This window comes from Narcine bancroftii, chromosome 6, assembly GCF_036971445.1.
Source record: "Narcine bancroftii isolate sNarBan1 chromosome 6, sNarBan1.hap1, whole genome shotgun sequence".
Lineage (NCBI taxonomy): Eukaryota > Metazoa > Chordata > Chondrichthyes > Torpediniformes > Narcinidae > Narcine > Narcine bancroftii.
The window spans coordinates 138,206,977-138,224,941 of record NC_091474.1 but is presented as its reverse complement, the minus strand read 5'-3'; the positions used below and the strand labels follow the sequence as shown (position 1 = coordinate 138,224,941).

At 39.5% G+C, this 17,965-nt stretch overlaps 1 long non-coding RNA gene across 1 annotated transcript in view; it reads right to left on the bottom strand.

Moving 5' to 3' along the window:
• Positions 1–13,221, bottom strand: part of LOC138737605 (uncharacterized) — a 256,588-nt gene extending 243,367 nt beyond the window's left edge. The window contains exon 1 of the long non-coding RNA XR_011341057.1: positions 13,043–13,221. This is a non-coding gene — a long non-coding RNA (uncharacterized lncRNA). The remainder of the gene's footprint in view (positions 1–13,042) is intronic.
• Positions 13,222–17,965: the final 4,744 nt, after the last annotated feature.

The window sequence follows — 17,965 nt, the reverse complement described above, 5'->3', positions numbered from 1 at the left end:
AAGAGAGATTGAAAAGGCTCATACTTTAAGACTAATTGCAGAGGGTGTTACCGTTCTCCCCAAGATTCCAAACCCAGGTCACTGGCACTGTGATAACATTGCACTAACTGTTATACAAACGGTGTTGCCCCTAAATGACAGGGTCCTCAGGAGCAATGATGTACAGAGAAACCCAAAGGAGTGCAAGTTCATACTTCCCAAAGTTTATGCTAGGAAAGTATTTGACAGGTGCAACTTAATTAGTTAAGGCACTGAGTACAAGAGCAAAGATGTGCTGAAACTGAACAAAGCATCGATTTGATGGCAGCCGGTGGACTGTATAATTCTGGCCACCACACTAAGGTGGTCATAGAAAGAGTGAAGAAGATTTACAAGGATTTTGTCTGAATGGAGGAATTTGCCAACCAAGACAGATTGAAAAGGCTGATTTTATTCTCACTGTTACAAAGGAAGTTGATAGATGATGTTATACACATTTATTAAATCATGAGGGGAATGGACAGGATTTATAGTCAGATTTCTTTCTCTCCTGGGGTGAGGAGTTGAAGACTAGAGAGGATGGGTTTGTGAGAGGGAAGGAATTTAAAGGATTTAAATTCTCATTGATGGTGATGGTTATGGGCAATGGGATGTCAATGGAAGTGGTCAAGGTGGTTACAATTATAATGTTTAAAGAACATTTGAACAGATATTTGGATTGGAAAGAAGTTAAGGAATAGAAGTTAACTGGATGCAAGCAAGATTAATGCAAGTAAACCTCGCAATGGCATTGACAAGTTGGGCTGTAGGAGCAGTTTTTGTGCTGTACAGTTCCATGACCCTATCTTTCCTGATTTATGGTCATACTCATTTGACAGGTTAACCATGCACTACAACCCCAAACACTTAGATTCTTGTTCATAATGAGACTTCTTATTGTCTCATTGACCTTGGAATGCAAGTCATTAAATACCAGGCGTTCTATATCAGTACACAATGTACCCAAGCACAGTACAGAAGCTTCTAAGGCCAATTAATTGACAGAGAGCTCTGAACAATCTGTCTCTGACATAAGATAAAGGAATTAAATTGACCCCAATTAAATGCAATCAATACCCAATCTGCAACAGCATTAAAGTCCACAGAAAAAGCAAACACATTTCAAACAGCTGTTCCAGCTTAGTACATAGCAACATTAGTTGGAGTTTTCAAGTAACCAATGGTAGTAATTGGAAAATTAACCAATATTGTCTAGAGCAGGGATGTCAAACTCAAATTCACAGAGGGCCAAAATTAAAAACTTGGACTAAGTCGTGGGCCAAACTAATTATTTATTGAAAAATTTCAACATCATCTGCATGTTTTCTCTTCTTTCAACATATGTAATGTTAAACTTTTTCTTATTAAAATAAATGTTTAATAATAGTTTTGGTTAAACTCTTTCCAGAAGAAGCATTAACAAATGAGAAATAAAATATCCAATAAATAATATTTCTCTATAGCCTTTAAGCTCCTTTTAAATGTATTTTTTTTCACAAGCCAACAAGTCAAAAAAATAACACCTTGCTTCAATGACAAACAGGTTTGTCTTTTAAAATGATGAACATATAGTCTGTCTCCCACCTGTCTTAAAAGTTCCTGTTTTCTGTCTTTCGTTTGGCCATTTTTCGTAAGGGGTATATTACATGTGAGTTGGGCGACAGGTCGCAGATGCTAATGAAAGTAAAGAGAGGAGGTGGGGGCGATTAGCGGGCTGACGGGCCGGTGCCAACGCATTTGCAAAGCATTCTGGGATTTGTCGTATTAGCTGTGCATGCGCTATTCTGGCGCGGCGGCCAGCGGGCCAGCTCTAATACATATTTGATATGATCTTGCGGGCCAAATATAATTATATCACAGGCCAAATTTGGCCCACGGGCCTGAGTTTGACATGTGTGGTCTAGAGGATCAACGCTTAGTTTAAATATCCCCTTCAATAAACTCAATGTCATAAAATAATTCCATTAAAAGGACCAAGCTCAAATAGCAATTTCACACTCATCAATTTCAGCATGTTGACTATACCATTATGGATGGCACGGTGATGTGTTTTCACTCCCAGTAGTTGTGAGCTACAAGCATATTGAGCAATTAATTCATTAATACTTTCAAGATTTCCATTTTAAATGGGCATTTATTTTTCACATTAAAAGCACTCAAAAAATTTCATGAAATTAGAGGCATGGAGTTACACAAAACATGATCTACAGCCCAAGTTACGAACCTGATCAAGCTTTTGGTCCATATCCCTCAAAACTTTCTCTTTTTATGTACCTGTCTAAATCTCTTTCAAATATTACAATTATTTAAATCTTGAGGACAGTGGAAGCAGCACTGTGAAAGAGGGGAAGTGTTTTAAAAAAAAGGTAAGTGCTTGTTTAAATCTTATTGAGGACGGGGAGAGAAGAAATGTGAACAAGAGGAGGAGCATTTAAAAACATCAGGAAAGGGAGGTGCTTGTTCAAATCTCTCTATTGACTAATTAACTATAGCCAATAAAAGGAAAGGAAACAAGCAGCATGAACATTGTGTGAGTGGCCCAGTGTAGGAATCTGAGACTTTGGCTCTCAAAGCTGAGGTAGTGGTGCAGGAGTTCAAGCAAGGAAAGGACAGGTTTTTCTAACTTTATCCCATTTAATAGATAGTGGCAGGGTCAGTGCCAGAAAGTATGTTAGGAGGAGCATTAGTGATTTTGAGGGGTCTAGTTTATTGGGGGGGAGGGTGTTAGCAGGGTCCTGTCAATGGGTTGGGGGGTACTGTTAGGGACCTGTGATTGGGGGGGGGTGCAAGCAAATTAACGCCATTTGCCACTTGGTAGGGCACAAGGACACTTTTTTATTGCGTCAAGCATCACTAGCTGCTACTGACCTTGATACATGCTAGTGACATGGTGGGGATGCGCGGGTGGAGTGTCGCTAACGTCCATCAACCTAGACGCTACAGACGTGAGAGTGAGGTGGGTCTGAAGGCCAGGTATGGCCACAATTGTATAGGGAGCACAGTCTGCAGATGCCCCCCTTGGTGCTGACCCTGGCACCTCTTGCAGAATGTGAATCATTAGGGAAGCCAACTGCATCCCTGATGACTTAATCTGTGAGGAAGGCATCAAACTGCAGCTTCTTGCAGACTATGGTGGATAATTGGAGCTGGAGTTGAATGTACACCGGATAATTTGGGAGGCTGAGGGGGGTGATAGACAGGAGTTATGGGGACACAATCACACCTAGGAGGCAGGAGGAAGGTAACTAGGTGACAATCAGAAGAGGGAAAGGGAACAATCAGGCAATGCAGGGCACCCCTGTGCCCATTCTCCTCCGCAACAAATATACCTTTTTGGATACTGCTTGGCGGGCGGGGTTGTGGGGGTGACCTATCTGGGTGAGGTAGCAGCCAGACCAATACCACCATGGTCAGCTCTGAGCCTTGGAAGGGAAGAAAAGGGTGAAGTCAGGTAGAGCATTAGTCTTAGGGGACACGATAGTCAAGGGAAAAGATAGAAGATTATGTGGCTGCAAAAAAAAGACTCCTGAACTTGTGAGGAAGGACAGGCAGATATGGCAAACTTGTAGCCATTAGGATGAGTTCCAATGCAACAGGGACAGTGTCAAAAAATGTAACAAATACAGGGCGAATGGTTTTGTATTTAGATGTATGCACCATTACAAATCAAGTAGGTGATCTTGTTGCATAGCTACAATATGGCAGGTAAGATGCTATGGCCAATCAGGAGTCATAACTAAAGGATGGATGTCATTGGATGCTTAATGCCCAAGGATACATAAGGAATCAAAAGAATAGGCAGGTAAACAGAGAGGGTGGTAAGGAATAACATTAAATCATTAGAAAGAGGTGACATAGTATCAGAAGATATAGAATCATTATGAGTTGAGTCAAGAAATGGGAAGAATAAAAATACACTATTGGCTATTGTATATAGACTTCAAAAGAGTAGCCGGGATGTAGACAATAAATTACAACAGCAAATGGAAAGGGTGTGTCAGAAAGGGCAACGTTATGGTAGTCATGGGGTATTTTAACATGCAAGTAAATTGGGAAATCCAGGTTGGGACCGGAGCTCAAAATAGAGAATTTGTGGAATGCCTACAAGATGGGTTTTAGAGCAGCTTAATGAAGAGTCCACAAGGGGATCAGTACACTGGATTGGATGTTGTGTTATCCACTGGGGAGATTAGAAACTGAAAGTAAAGGAACCATTAGGGGGCAGTGATCACAATATTATTGAGTTCAATTTGAGTCAGGTGTCAGTATTTTAGTGGACTAAAGACGATTACAATGGCAAGAGACCGGAACTGGCCAAAGTAGATTAGAAGGGGGAACTAGTAGGAGAAATGTCAGAACAGAAATGGATGAAGTTTTTGCAAGAAATAAGGAAGGTGTAAGATAAATACAAACCCCAAAAAAGGAAATATTTGAATAGAAAACTGTCACAAATGTGGCTGACAAAGGAAGTCCAAGTCAACATAAAAGCAAAAGAGGGCATACAAGCAGGCAGGATAAAGGAGATGCATTTGATGTCCTGTATTTGGATTTTCAGAAAGCCTTTGACAAGGTGCTGCATATGAGACCTCTTAAGAGCACATGGTGTAACAGGAAACATACTACTATGGGTGGAACATTGGCTAATTGGCAGGAAGCAGAGAGTCGGAATACATGGATGGTATTCTGGTTGTTTGCCAGTTCCTAGTGGTTTCACAGGGGCCACTTCTTTTTATGTTGTATATTCATGATTTAGTTTATGGAATGAATGGCTTTGTGGCCAAGTTTGCAAATGATACAAAGGTAGGTGGAGGAGCAGGTAGTGCAGAGGAAACATAGAGGCTGTAGAAGGACTTGGACAGATTAGGAGAATGGGCAGAGAAGTGGCAAATGAAATACGCTGTTGGAAAATGTACAGTAATGCACTTTTGTAGAAAAAAACCTGTGAAGACTATTTTTAAATGGAGGGCATTGGAAAATACCCAGATACAAATGGACTTAATGCAGGATAGCCTGAAGTTAAACTTGCAAGTTGAGTTGGTGGTGAAGAAGGTAAATGCAATGCTAGCATTCATTTCAAGAGGTGAAGAAATATAAGAGCAGGGATATGATGTTAAGGTTTTATAAGGCACTGTTGAGATCTCATATGGAGCTTTGTGAGCACTTTTGGGCTCCTCATTTAAGAAAGGAAGAAGGTACAGAGGAGGGTCAAAGAATGTTTCCACGAATGAAAAGACTGACAGCTCTTGGCCTGTACATGTTAGAGGTATGGAGAATGAGGGAGGATCTCATTGAAACATTTTGAATGTTGAAAGGCATGGATGAAATAAATGTGGACAAGCCATTTCTCATGGTTGAAGAGTCTTGGAGAAGAGGGCACAACTTCAGGATTGAAAAGCGTCCACTTCGAACAGAAATGCAGTGAATTTCTTTAGCCAGAGTGTGGTAAATATATGGAATGTGTTGCCACAGGTGGTTGTGGAGGCCATCATTGGGTATTGAAGGCAGAGATTGTTAAGTTCTTGATTAGCCAGGGCAACAAAGGTTACGGGGAGAAACCTGGGTCGGAGAGCTGATGGGGAAAATAGATCAGTTCATGATTAAATGGCAGGGCAGACTATGTTTCTATAACAAGAAGATGCAAGCAATAAATAACAATAGTAATATATGCATTTAATACAATATGTTGTGTAAGGACAAATTAAACTTTGAGTGTAATGTTAATCCCAAATGATCTGTTGCTTTTACTCTATATTTGATGTTTAAAACAAAAATTGCAGCCCTGACATTGAATGTTAAAGCTAACAAGTGTAGTGTTTTCATGAGAAAAGTGGATTGAAAGCTCACTGGACATGCCATGGGCTATTTTGGCAGAAAGCTGAAAACCGATATGATGTTGTAGTTGTGCTTGTTACACATCAGCTCAAATGCTTGAATTTAGTACACAATTTCAGTTGCAATTACTAATTTTGATTATTTGAACCTGCCTGGAGATGTTAAAAGAGGCGCTCCTATGGATGTTACAAGACCTGCAGAGCTCTTCCAGTATTTCTGTATTTTAACTTAAAGCAGACATCAGCAGGATTTGCGGAAACACCAATTCAATACAAATTACCTGGTGCCAAGCATGTAGAGTCCACACAGTCAGTTTTCATATAGATAATGGAATACCATGGTCCTTGGACATAGAACTCAAGTTCATAAACACAAGAGGACAGGTTTAAGGCAAGGGGTTAACAACAAATGTGAAGGAAAAACATTTCACCTAGATAGTGATAGGAATCTGGAATGTACTCGTGCAGGGTGATGCAAGCAGAGGCTTTCTCATTGTTTAATTAGTATCTCGATAATTGCCAAGCCATGGACTGTTGACCAAGTGCTGGTAAATGATATTAGCAGAAATGGTGGTCAGCATGGCAGGTCAAAATGCTTGTTTTTGTATCCTGCAGCTCCATGACTTCCTGGAGGAAAAACCAGAAGATAAATAGTGTCCTGGAAGAAATGAAGGAAAGAATGCTATTAACCTACATCTCTTTTCGGTCCCTACTCTTCTTGGTAATATGTCCTTCACTCATTTTGATAAAAGGGCCAATGATCAAGGAATCCTTTTTGCTTGATGATACCTGTGGGGTGTCCACTCAGATGGAATAGTATAGCATTCACAGAGTCAGGAAGTTATGGACCTCAAAAGCAGAGAAACAGGCCCTTTAGCCGAAATTTCCCATGCCAACCAGGCTAGTCTCAATTGCCTGTGTTCAGCCGACATCCCTCCAAATGATTCCTATTCACGTAAATGTCAAAATGCACTTTAAACCAGCCATTCTCCATGGGTGTCCTATCCCCCCAGGGAACCACAGCACAGTTAGGGGGAGGGGGAACAAATTGAAATCATGCAATGTCATATTTCATAAAACATGAACTATGTTTTTTATGTAGCTGGTAGGAGAGAAGTTTGGAAGACACCAATTAAACGTGACTGCTTCACAGGCAAGGGGTCCACTACCACTTCCTTTGTCAGCTTGTTCAACATATTCACCACCCTTTCTGTGAAAGCCATGCCTCTCAGACCCCTTTTAAAACTTCCCCCTCACCTTAAATCAGTGTTCTCTAATTTTAGATTCCCCTACCCTGGAGATAAAACAAATATGATTATTGACGATATCTATGTTCTCATTATTTTGTAAATCACTGTAACGTCACCGTTTAGACTCCTTTGCACCAGGGAAAAAGCCTCTTTCTTTATAATTCAGAACTACCAGTCCCAGTAGCATCTCTGTAAATCTTTTCTGAACCCTCCATATTGGGTATAAACCCACCCTCTGCTGGACATCATGATGTCAACAACTACCTAACAACCCCAACGAATTTCCACCAAAAGGTCAAGGTGAAAGTGCGCCAAGATGGCAGAGAGAAAGTTTAGGGAATGCAACGAAGTAGAATAAAGTTAGGATAACTATGTAGAAGGGTTTAACCACTACTGGGTAGCCCACAATATTGTGGAAGGTCCAGTAAACCACAAATGTGACCTCTTCCTCAGTATAATGGGCAGCAAAACATTCAATCTCCTTAAGACCTTGCTGTCCCAGGAGGATCTATGGACGAAGACATTCAACGAATTATGCATAGGTCTGAGGAACCATTTAAAACCCAAATCATCAGTTATGGCAGAAAGGCAACAATTCTATGAAAGGAGACAAGGACCAGGAGAAACATTGAGTAAATACCTGGCATCATTGCGCAAACTGGCAGAGCAATGTCATGTCAAGCAGTTTCTAAATCAGGCACTGCGAGACAGATTAGTGATGGGGCTGGAAAATCACCAAGCAAGGCAAAAATTATTAGGAATGGATCAAGACATTAGGTACAGACTGTATACAGAACTGCCTGCAGCTCTGAAATTGCAGATAAAAACTTGGATGTGGGTCAATCAGACCTACTGGTCAGTAGGTCTTCCCACCAACAATGCTTCCGTTGTGGGAAATACAGCCACCGGACAGAAAACTGTTCCTTCAAAAATTCTAAATGCAACCATTGTAAAACAGAAGGACATATCAAAGCTAAATGTCCGCTTCTAAAGCGCAGGTGGTCTGTAAATAAATAGGCAGCTAAAGTCAAAACAATTGCAGAGAGAGAGAGAGAGAGAGAGAGAGAGAAAGAGAGAGAGGCAACCTAGCAACCCAACGGCTGACCTTCAAGCTCCTGAAATTTCAGCTCCTGAGATATTACACATCCGAGGAATTAACAGAGGAAACTTAGTAATCTTTATACAGTTAAAAATAAATGGACACTCCCTGAAGATGGAGTTAGTCATGGGGGCAGAGGTCTCTATAATGCCGTTACATGTAAAGGAACGCTTGCTACCACACCTCCTGGTAAAAACAACTGAAATATCCCCAAGATCTGTTACAGGAAACAGAATCAAAGTGTTTGGAAAATATATGGTCCAAGTACAATACAAACAACAGCAACCAAAAACTATCTCTCTCTGCATTGTAGATACCCAAGGACCAGCACTTTTTGGAAGAAAATGACTAAAACACATTCCTCTAAACTGGCTAGAAATTGGTTCAAGCCAAACTGCAATTAAAAGATCACGCAGAACCAAATTTCTTCAAGGCCAGAACAGTCCCATTTCCTACGAAAGGAAAAATTGAGGCTGAATTAAACAGACTAAAACATGAAGGCATATTAGAACCAATACAATACAGCGATTGGGGAGCGCCTATCATGCCTGTATGATAAGCAAACAGTGAGATTCGCATTTGCAGCGATTATAAAATCACTATCAATCCATCACTCAAAATACCCGAACACCCAATGCCCAAGGCAGAAGAATTGTTCCAAGCACTAAATGGAGGGCAAAAATTCACAAAACTAGATTCATCACAAGCATATCATCAGATAGAATTGGACAAAAAAAAATCAAGGGAACATGTGACAATCAATGCCCATCTGGAACTATTTACCTACAGACCTGCCTTACGGAATATCAGCAACACCTGCGATTTTTCAAGCAACTATGGACAAATTACCACATGGACTCTCATTTGGGTGTTACCTAGATGATATAATCATCACAGGCCGAAACAGCAGTGAACATTTACAAAACCTTGAAAAGGTTTTAACCAGATTACAATACGAAAACGAAAGGACAAATGTATCTTCATGTGCCCCTCAGTAACATACCTTGGGTTTATAATCGACAACGAGGGGGTGCGAATGAATCCAGCAGGAACGGAAACCGTTCGCAAGGCCCCATATCCAAATCAGAATTACAGTCCTTCCTAGGATTTGTTAATCACTACCAAAAACATATTCCTAATATGTCTACACTATGCAGCCCACTGAACCAATTACTCAAGAAAGATCAAACATGGTATTGGAACACAGAAACCAAAAACACAGTCGATCAGCTAAAGGAAATACTAACATTAACAAATAAGGTGCTGATCCACTATGACCCTAGTAAAGAAGTTACACTCGCTGTGGATGCTTCACTAGTGGGACTAGGAGTGGTACTTTCCCAAATCACAGAAAAATGTGAACAACCAGTAGCGTTTGCTTTGTGAACATTAACCACAAGCGAACACAATTACACCCAACTAGAAAAAGAAGGATTGGCAATAATTTTTGGTGTAAAAAAAATTCCACCAATATCTTTACAGAAGAAAATTCACCCTGATTGCAGACAACAATCCTTTTAGTTTAATTCTGGGGCCACACAAAGGTCAAGCAGTATTAGCTGTGACCACAATTCAAAGATGGGCCATGCTACTCGCGACATATAACTATGATATAAAACATAAACCTGGATCACTCAACAGCCATGCAGATGCCTTATCACACATGCCGCTACCCAAGACAGAACAACGAGAAGAAATTATTGAATGGACAGCAGAGGTAGCAACTATCAACCAAGACCAACTTCAACAACAGCCCATTACAGCCCAGATGATCGGAAAGGAAACCTGAAAAGAGGCAACATTAAGCAAGATCCTATACTTCGCACTTAATGGGTGACCCAAATCTGAAGTCATTCCAGAAGATCTAAAACCTTACCACACACGCTGCCATGAACTATCAGTCAAAGAAGGATGTTTACTAGGGGGTGCCTGTACAATTATTCCATCCAAATGGCCAACTACCATGTTATCAGAACTGCACCACAACCATCCGGAAATGGTACGAATGAAGGCACTGGCCCGGATGCATGTCTGTTAGCATTGAAACAACAGTAAGAGAATGCAAAGTATGTCAGTCAATTCAGCCAAAAATGCCGCAAGCTGAAGCTAACCCATGGAAATAGCCATCCAAACCCTGGCATCAGATTCATGTAGACTTCACTGGACCATTCATGGGTGAAACTTTCCTAATAGCTGTGGACGCACACTCCAAATGGCTATTAGTTTCACAGCTGAAAAAAACCAAAGCAGATCACACAATTGATGGTCTACAAGCTATCTTTGCCACTTATGGATTGCCTCATGAATTAGTTACGGACAATGGGCCTCAATTTACATCAGAACATTTTTTTAAATTCATGCGTGACAACAATATCAGACATATTTTGTCTGCACTCTATCACCCAAGTACTGATGGGGAGGCAGAACGTTTTGTACAAACATTCAAAAAAGCAATGAAAACCATGAAACTTCTAAATGCCTCCTGGACATACAAAATCGCAGATTTCCTATTGAGAGACAGAAATACGCCGCACTCTACCATAAAACACATCCCAGCAGAACTAATGTTTTGCTGCAACCTGCGGACCAGACTGTCCACAGTTCATCCACATCTGGGTATCGATTGCATAAACAGCATCGCCACAAACATCACCTCGAACATTGGAAGTGCGCAAGAGAGTTCTGGTACAAGATTATAGACAATATAAAGACCCATGGGTGGTAGGAGTAATCATACAAAATTGTTCTAGTAGGGGACAGATTGTGAAAGCGACACATTGACCAATTACGAGCATTGACTGACACTAAGATCCATGAACTGCCTCATGAACTGGAGGAGGTAGAACTAGACATGCCATGGCCTACCTAACCATCCCACCCTTCAGAACGAGTGAGGGAGGGGGACAGAAACAGTCGCGGAACCGAGCAGTCCAGTGAGGAGTCTAGTAACTGAGACACGCAGCCAGGAGGGCAGCGAAGATGAGCAGTCGCAGCCAAAGGTCAGAGAAGACAGACAGTCACTGCCGACTCGACTGCCTACTCAACTATCTGTGGGTCCTGAGCAAAGATTGGCACAGCAAATCACGCCAAGGCGATCCAAAAGAGAAAGAAGATCCCCTGAAAGCTTTAAGGACTATGTGCCCTAATTATTATCAAATATTTTCCCTTTTATAATTATAATTATTCATGCGATGTACTTTAATTCTCACTTGTAGACCTGGGCCCGATGTAATCTTATAAGTTTGAAGGGGCCGCATCACTATTTACTGCACGGGGCGGGGAGGAAGAGTGTTGGATATAAGCCTGCCCTCTGCTGGACATCATGACACCCACATCATGATGTCACTCTTCCATATATAATCCTGTGTGTCAGTAGCCATGTTAGTCAAATAGAAGTAAAGGATGAGAAAGCATCACGACTCCAAGTCTTAATTGTGTGAGTGCATACACAGCACTTTTCACCTTGAGGGTATCATTCCTAGAGCTGGTGATCAGAAAGGCACACAATACAAGTGTGGTTTCACCAGTGTCTTGTTCTGTTGTAAAATAATGGCCCTGATAATTAATTTCCTGACTGAATATTTTGCATGATTTTACCAGTCTGAAGAATGTCCAACATCTCTGCATTGGTCATTTGCACACTAATGACCAAAACTCCAAATCTCTACATGAATTTAGACAGCATACTTGAAGTGCAGTAGTAAAGAGGAGGGACTTGCACACCACTGTCATGGTGTTCTATTCATTAGCCTGTTGTTCACGGAATGCCTGCAGTTGTCTTTAGACTGCAGGGATTCTGGGAAATTGACGAGGGGTCTTTGAGGTAAAATGCTCCTCATTCTCGTTCCAAGCTTTTTACACAATACTCCCCAGGACACTACAATTCAATTGCAATTCCTGCCATTTTAACTTCCCTGTGATAGTACAGATCTATCACCAATGTACTTAGTGTATATAGTTACTGTATCTAGCCTGTGCTTACAGCGATTGGCTGAGAGCTAAGCCACACCTATTGTCTGGGCCTTAAAGGGTTGTGTCCCTAGCCAGGTCGGTTCATTCCGGACTGATCGGCCACCTGTGAAGAGCTCCTGTATTTTACTAATAAAAGCCTTGGTTTGGCTCAACAAGTCTTTGATTCTTTCAACGAGCTCTACATTCCCAAAGTCCTACATTCACACCACTTGTGTAGAATAATGTCACATTTTGTAGGTGAACTACCTAGAGAACCTGCCTTTTCAAAAAGTGCCCCTAAAATGGTATAAATCATATTAAAAATCAACCAGCCCTCAAGCAGCAAGTGAACAATAAAAGTTGAAATATATTCAGCTCTTCCAGAAATCCTCAACAGAATGAGCGTAGAAAGGGCACAGTTACAAAAGGGCAATATGTTAAGTAGTATTCGCCAAATACCATGCATCAATAAGGGACAACTTAATTTGCAATCAGTCCTCTGCAATCTTTTGAGTGAAAACGTCCAGTTTTTCACTGAGATGGCTTTCAGCAGAAATACCCAGCAGGGCAGGAAAAATTCAGTGGAGCGAAAAAAAGATTAAATATTTCGGGTTGATGAATCTTTAGGAACTTCAGAGAAACACAAAGGGTGCAGATAGAACATACATTACAACACAGTCTAGGGCCTTTGTCCTCTATATTGTCCCAACCTATATATTCCTACCAAAGTAATACTAAACCCTTCTTTAATCCATGTGGCTAAGAGTCTCTTAAATGATCCTAATATTTCAGCCTCCACCACTACCCCCTGGCAAGGCATTCCAGGCACCCACAACTCTGTGTACATATGTGGTGATACAACCACAACACTGGCTGCACTCCTACCACTGTACCTGCAGGTAGGCAACCTGTGAGGCTGGTCCCATCTGGCTGGCTGTCAATCACCGACCTGTATATAGTCTCTTCAAGTGACCTCCACTGTTAGTCACAATTAAAATGAAGTACTTCCCAAAAAGACCCTCCTGGCACAGGTCAATTCACTGAAAAGGCCCAGTCATTTTCAGAGCATGCTTTTCTCTGAATTCCACAAAAATGGTCGGCCACAAGAGCTGCTTTCTCTTCACCATTAGAATGTTTCTCCCTTTGCAAAAATCACAATGTCTTTGCAAATGTATCAAATTCTGGAACAGACTGACCTTTCCTCAGTTCTTCCAATGTATCAAATTATCATTGGGCTGTGACTTTTGTTGGACTTGTGTGAAATGTTAACTGTGGCCATTCAGTTCCTCCTGTCTATACTATCCCTGACAGTGATAATCACATTTTAGTAAAATGGGAACTCATAATATAACATAAACATACAGAAAAAAATTCTGCAGGGTTAGAGGGACAAAAAGAATTTCACTACAATCTTTATCCCATTGTGTGAGTGTACAGGTGCCAGATTTGTAAAAACAGAGTATTTATTTCTTAAATTATAAGTAATTTTTTTTCCAAAGGAATAAAACTTTGAATTTCAGCATGCCACCTTGGCATAGTTAAATATGTATCTGATTTCCAAGTAATTACAATATGTTTCTTTGCTATCGATAATGTTGATTTAACATATTTCAATTGATAATTTCAATTTAGGATTTGTATCTTCAATAATTCCTTGTAAAAATAAATCAGGATTTAATGGAAAACAACTCCTGTAACTTGTTCCAAAAAATTACCTATAGTCACCGAAAAATGACTTACATTTGGACAAGACTAGGTTGAATGCATAAAAGATCCTACATCTTCTCCACATCTAAAACATTAATCTGACAAATCTGACTTCAATCTATTCAACTTCTGTGGTGTAAGATATAATTTATGTAAAATATTGTACTGACCTATTCTATATCTTACGTTGATAGTATTAGTCACACAATCCCTATGTACATTTTCTCACACTTGTTGGTCTATTGTAATATTCAAATCTGTTTCCCATCTCTGCCTAGATCTATATAATCCTAAACTAGGAGTTCCTGCTTGTAATAATGAACATATCAAAGCAATAATTTTTTTTAAGAATATCTCCCCTAATAATAAGTTCTACCTCAGGATGCTAGACAGAAATATTGTTGGTCCCAACTTATCTCTCAAATATGCTCTTAACTGGAAGTAACAAAAAAGGGTATTATGTGGTATAGCATATTTGTTTTGCAATTTCAAATGAAATTAATTGGCCTCTTTCGTTACAGTCTTACACATTAACAATCCCTTCATGGTACCTTATATATAAAAACTGATTATCTCTTGAAAAGACCAAAAGAGAATTAATCAATGGCATTTTAGGTGATACAAGTCCTCCTCCAATATCCTGATTTAAATTGTTCCAAACATTAAATAAATGCTTAAAAAATGGGGTCTCTTTATCAGCAGGCCAACAGTTTTTATTCCCATTTTATATATAAAATTCTCTGCTTTCTTTTCTCTTATTTTATTCAATTCTATATTAATCCGTGCTAGTTTTCTATTTTCATAAAAAAAGACAGGAACCTCATCTGTGGTGCTCGATAATAATTCATAAAATTGAGAAGCTGTATCCTCCCAATTCATATTTCCATGTTAACTTTTCTCTTGCCATTTTACCTTTCCAAAGAAATGTTCTTATTTGTTTATTTAAATCTTGGAAAAAAAATTGGGGTATTAGTATCGGTATCATCTGAAAAAGATATTGTATCCTTGTATCACCCTTCCAACTAAAGTTATAGGTAAATTTAGCCATTTTTAAAAATCTTCTTCAATCTTTTTAAAGATAAATAAATCAATTTATATAAATTGATCAAATTACTATCTGTACATATTCATAAATATTTAATACCTTCTTTTGGCCATTTAAACTGAGTGTCCCTTTGGCAATGAATATAATTACCTGTTGTCAAAAGCGTAATTTCACTTTTATCTCAATTTATATTGTATCCCAAAACTTTTCTGTATTCTACAAGTTGAGCATACAATCCTCGTAAAGATGACTCTGGATCAGTCAAATATCTTAAAACATCACCTGCAAATAAACTAATTTCATGTTCCTCCTGACCCACTCTAAAACCCTTAATTTGTAAATTTAGAGCGAATCATCTGTGCAAGTGGTCCTAGGGCTACAATAAATAAAGCTGGTGACAAAGGACAGCCTTGTCTATTTGATCTCTCTAATTTAATAGCATAGACACTTGCCCATTTGTTATTGTTTTAGGACTATTATATAATGCTCTAATCCAGTGGTTCTCAACCTTATCCTTTCTACTAGCATTATTCACATACCAGTTTAAGTTATCCCTATACCATAGTGCTCTGTGATTAGTCAGGGATAACTTAAGGTGATATGTGAGTGGGAAGGGAAGGTTGAGAATCACTGCTCTAGACCCAATTGTCACTGAAATATTCTGCTTGAAAGAAAAATTGTCATTGGCCCATTTACTTTGGAGTTATGAGACTGTGCACATAATGAGTGAATTAAGTACAATTAAAACAGTAGATTTCAACCTTTTTCTTTCCACATACATACCACCTTAAGCAATCCCTTACTAATCACAGAGCACCTAGAGCATAGGGACTCCTGCGAGTAGAAAAAGGTTAAGAACCACTGCTCTAATCCAATATTTTTTAAATTAATCAAAATCCAAACTTTTCTAATACCTTAGATTAAAATTCTCACTCTATCAAATTCCTTTCCTGCATAGGAACATTAAAAAATTTGCACCATTCAAAATCGCCTTTTTTTTGCGCTAAATAAACCAATCTAGCTACATTTTCCAAAGATTGTCTTTTTATTAAGTAAACCCAGACTGATCCATATTAATTAATTTAGGTAACAAATTATTCATTTTATTTTCCAAAACTTTTATAATCCATATTTAATAATGAAATGAGTCTATAAAATGAGGGTTGTCAAGGAATCACAGTAATTATTGAGATCAAAAATTATTCTGGAAGGGTAGAAGTTTGGAAGCTTTGATCCCCAATACTTACATAAATATGGGAATTAATAAATCCTTAATTTTTTTAATAACGTTCAGTCGGAAAAACCATCTTCTCCTGAAAATGTGTTACTTTGTAAAGATTTCATTGCTTCTCTTTCTTCTATCTCCTCAACATAGCCTTGGCAATGTTATCTGTAGGCTCTTTCAGATGGCCTGAAATCCCCAATCTAAAGCTGCATATTCTACCCCAATGCGGCTGTTGGGAGGCCACCTGAAAGAGCAGGAGGCACCTCCGGGGCGCACTTTCCTACCCTCCTCTGAGAAGGATAATCACCACTGAAGTCCCCCTAGGCACCTGAATGTAGCCGCCTGAAAGCAGCGGCTAAGCAGCGGGCTGATGACAATCAGCTGGTGAGTGCCTGATAGCCCCCCCTCCCCGCTGCCCCTTCCCCCCAGCATGGGGCTACAGGGCTGGGGCAGCTGGTGCAGGATGTCGGGGCTGGGGTGTCCGGCACAGGACATCAGGGCAGGGGTGGCCGGCGTGGGACTACAGGGCGGGGGTGGCCGGTGTGGGACTACAGGGCGGGGTCAGCCGGTGTGGGACTTTGTGGCAGAGGTGGGCACCCCTGCCCTGTAGTACCCCTGCCCTGATGTCCCGTGCCGGTCACCCCTGCCCCGACATCCCGAAGGGACAGGAGCTGGAATGCACTCCAAGGCGCCTCTCCTGCAGCTGTCCCTTTTAGGTGAATACCACAATGCTTTCAGGGCTGCCACCTGTACAACCATTCCACAGGTCTTCATCTGCTTCTGCAGGCGCATTCTTGGTGGAGAATGCACCTGAAAGCAGCTTGTGATTAAATAATCATTTATTTTACCTTCATCTCCTAAAGATTCAGAAGTATGTAATTTCATATAAAAATTTCTAAAATATTCATTTATTTATTGAGGTTTATAAGTAATTACATTAGTATCTTTTTAATTGCATTAATTATTCTCGAAGTTTGTTTTGCTTTCAATTGCCAGGCTAATACTTCATGCAATCTCTCACCTAATTCGTACCTTTGCCTCATCCTAATGATAGATTTTTCATTCCTATATGTTTGTAATGCATTATATTGAAACTTTTTATTAATTGATTGTCTGTTTATCTTCAGAAACAGATTTTTGAAGGTCCTTTTCCAAAACTGTAATTTATTTTTCTAATTGATCTACCTCTCTCATTTTCTTTAAATTTTAGGTGTAAAACAATTTTCCCTCATAAATATGCTTTTATCATTTATCGAGTTCAAATTTGTATTACAAAATATCCTAACATAAATTTGAAAAAAATAACAAAAATATTTCCTTTTTAGCAATAAAGAATTTAATCTCCATCTATATATCAACTTTTCCTTATCAGGCATTTCCATACCTATTAACAAAAGTGAATGATGGCATAAAATCCTAGTCTTATAATCCACTTCACAAATCCTAGTTTGTATTTGAGCCAAGACCAAAAATAAATAAATTCAAGAATAAGAAGCAAACCTACTAGAATAAAATGAATAATCTTTCTCTCAAGGGTCAATTCTTCACCATTCATCAATCAAATTCAATCTCTCATCAAACTCAATGTAGCTTTAGCAGCTTTCATTCTTCTTGTTACCCGAGTAAACCTATCCAATAATGGATCTAAATAAAAATTAAACTCCTCTCCTCTTGAAATATTTTTATGTGCTTTTGCTAAATTTAAACAAGTATCCTGAATAAATTTCTCATCATCAATATTTGGAGCATACAAATACAAAAACAATCCACATTTCTGAAATATTTGACAATGTATCATGACATTATCTACCTGCAGGATCTGTAATAATATTCTGAACC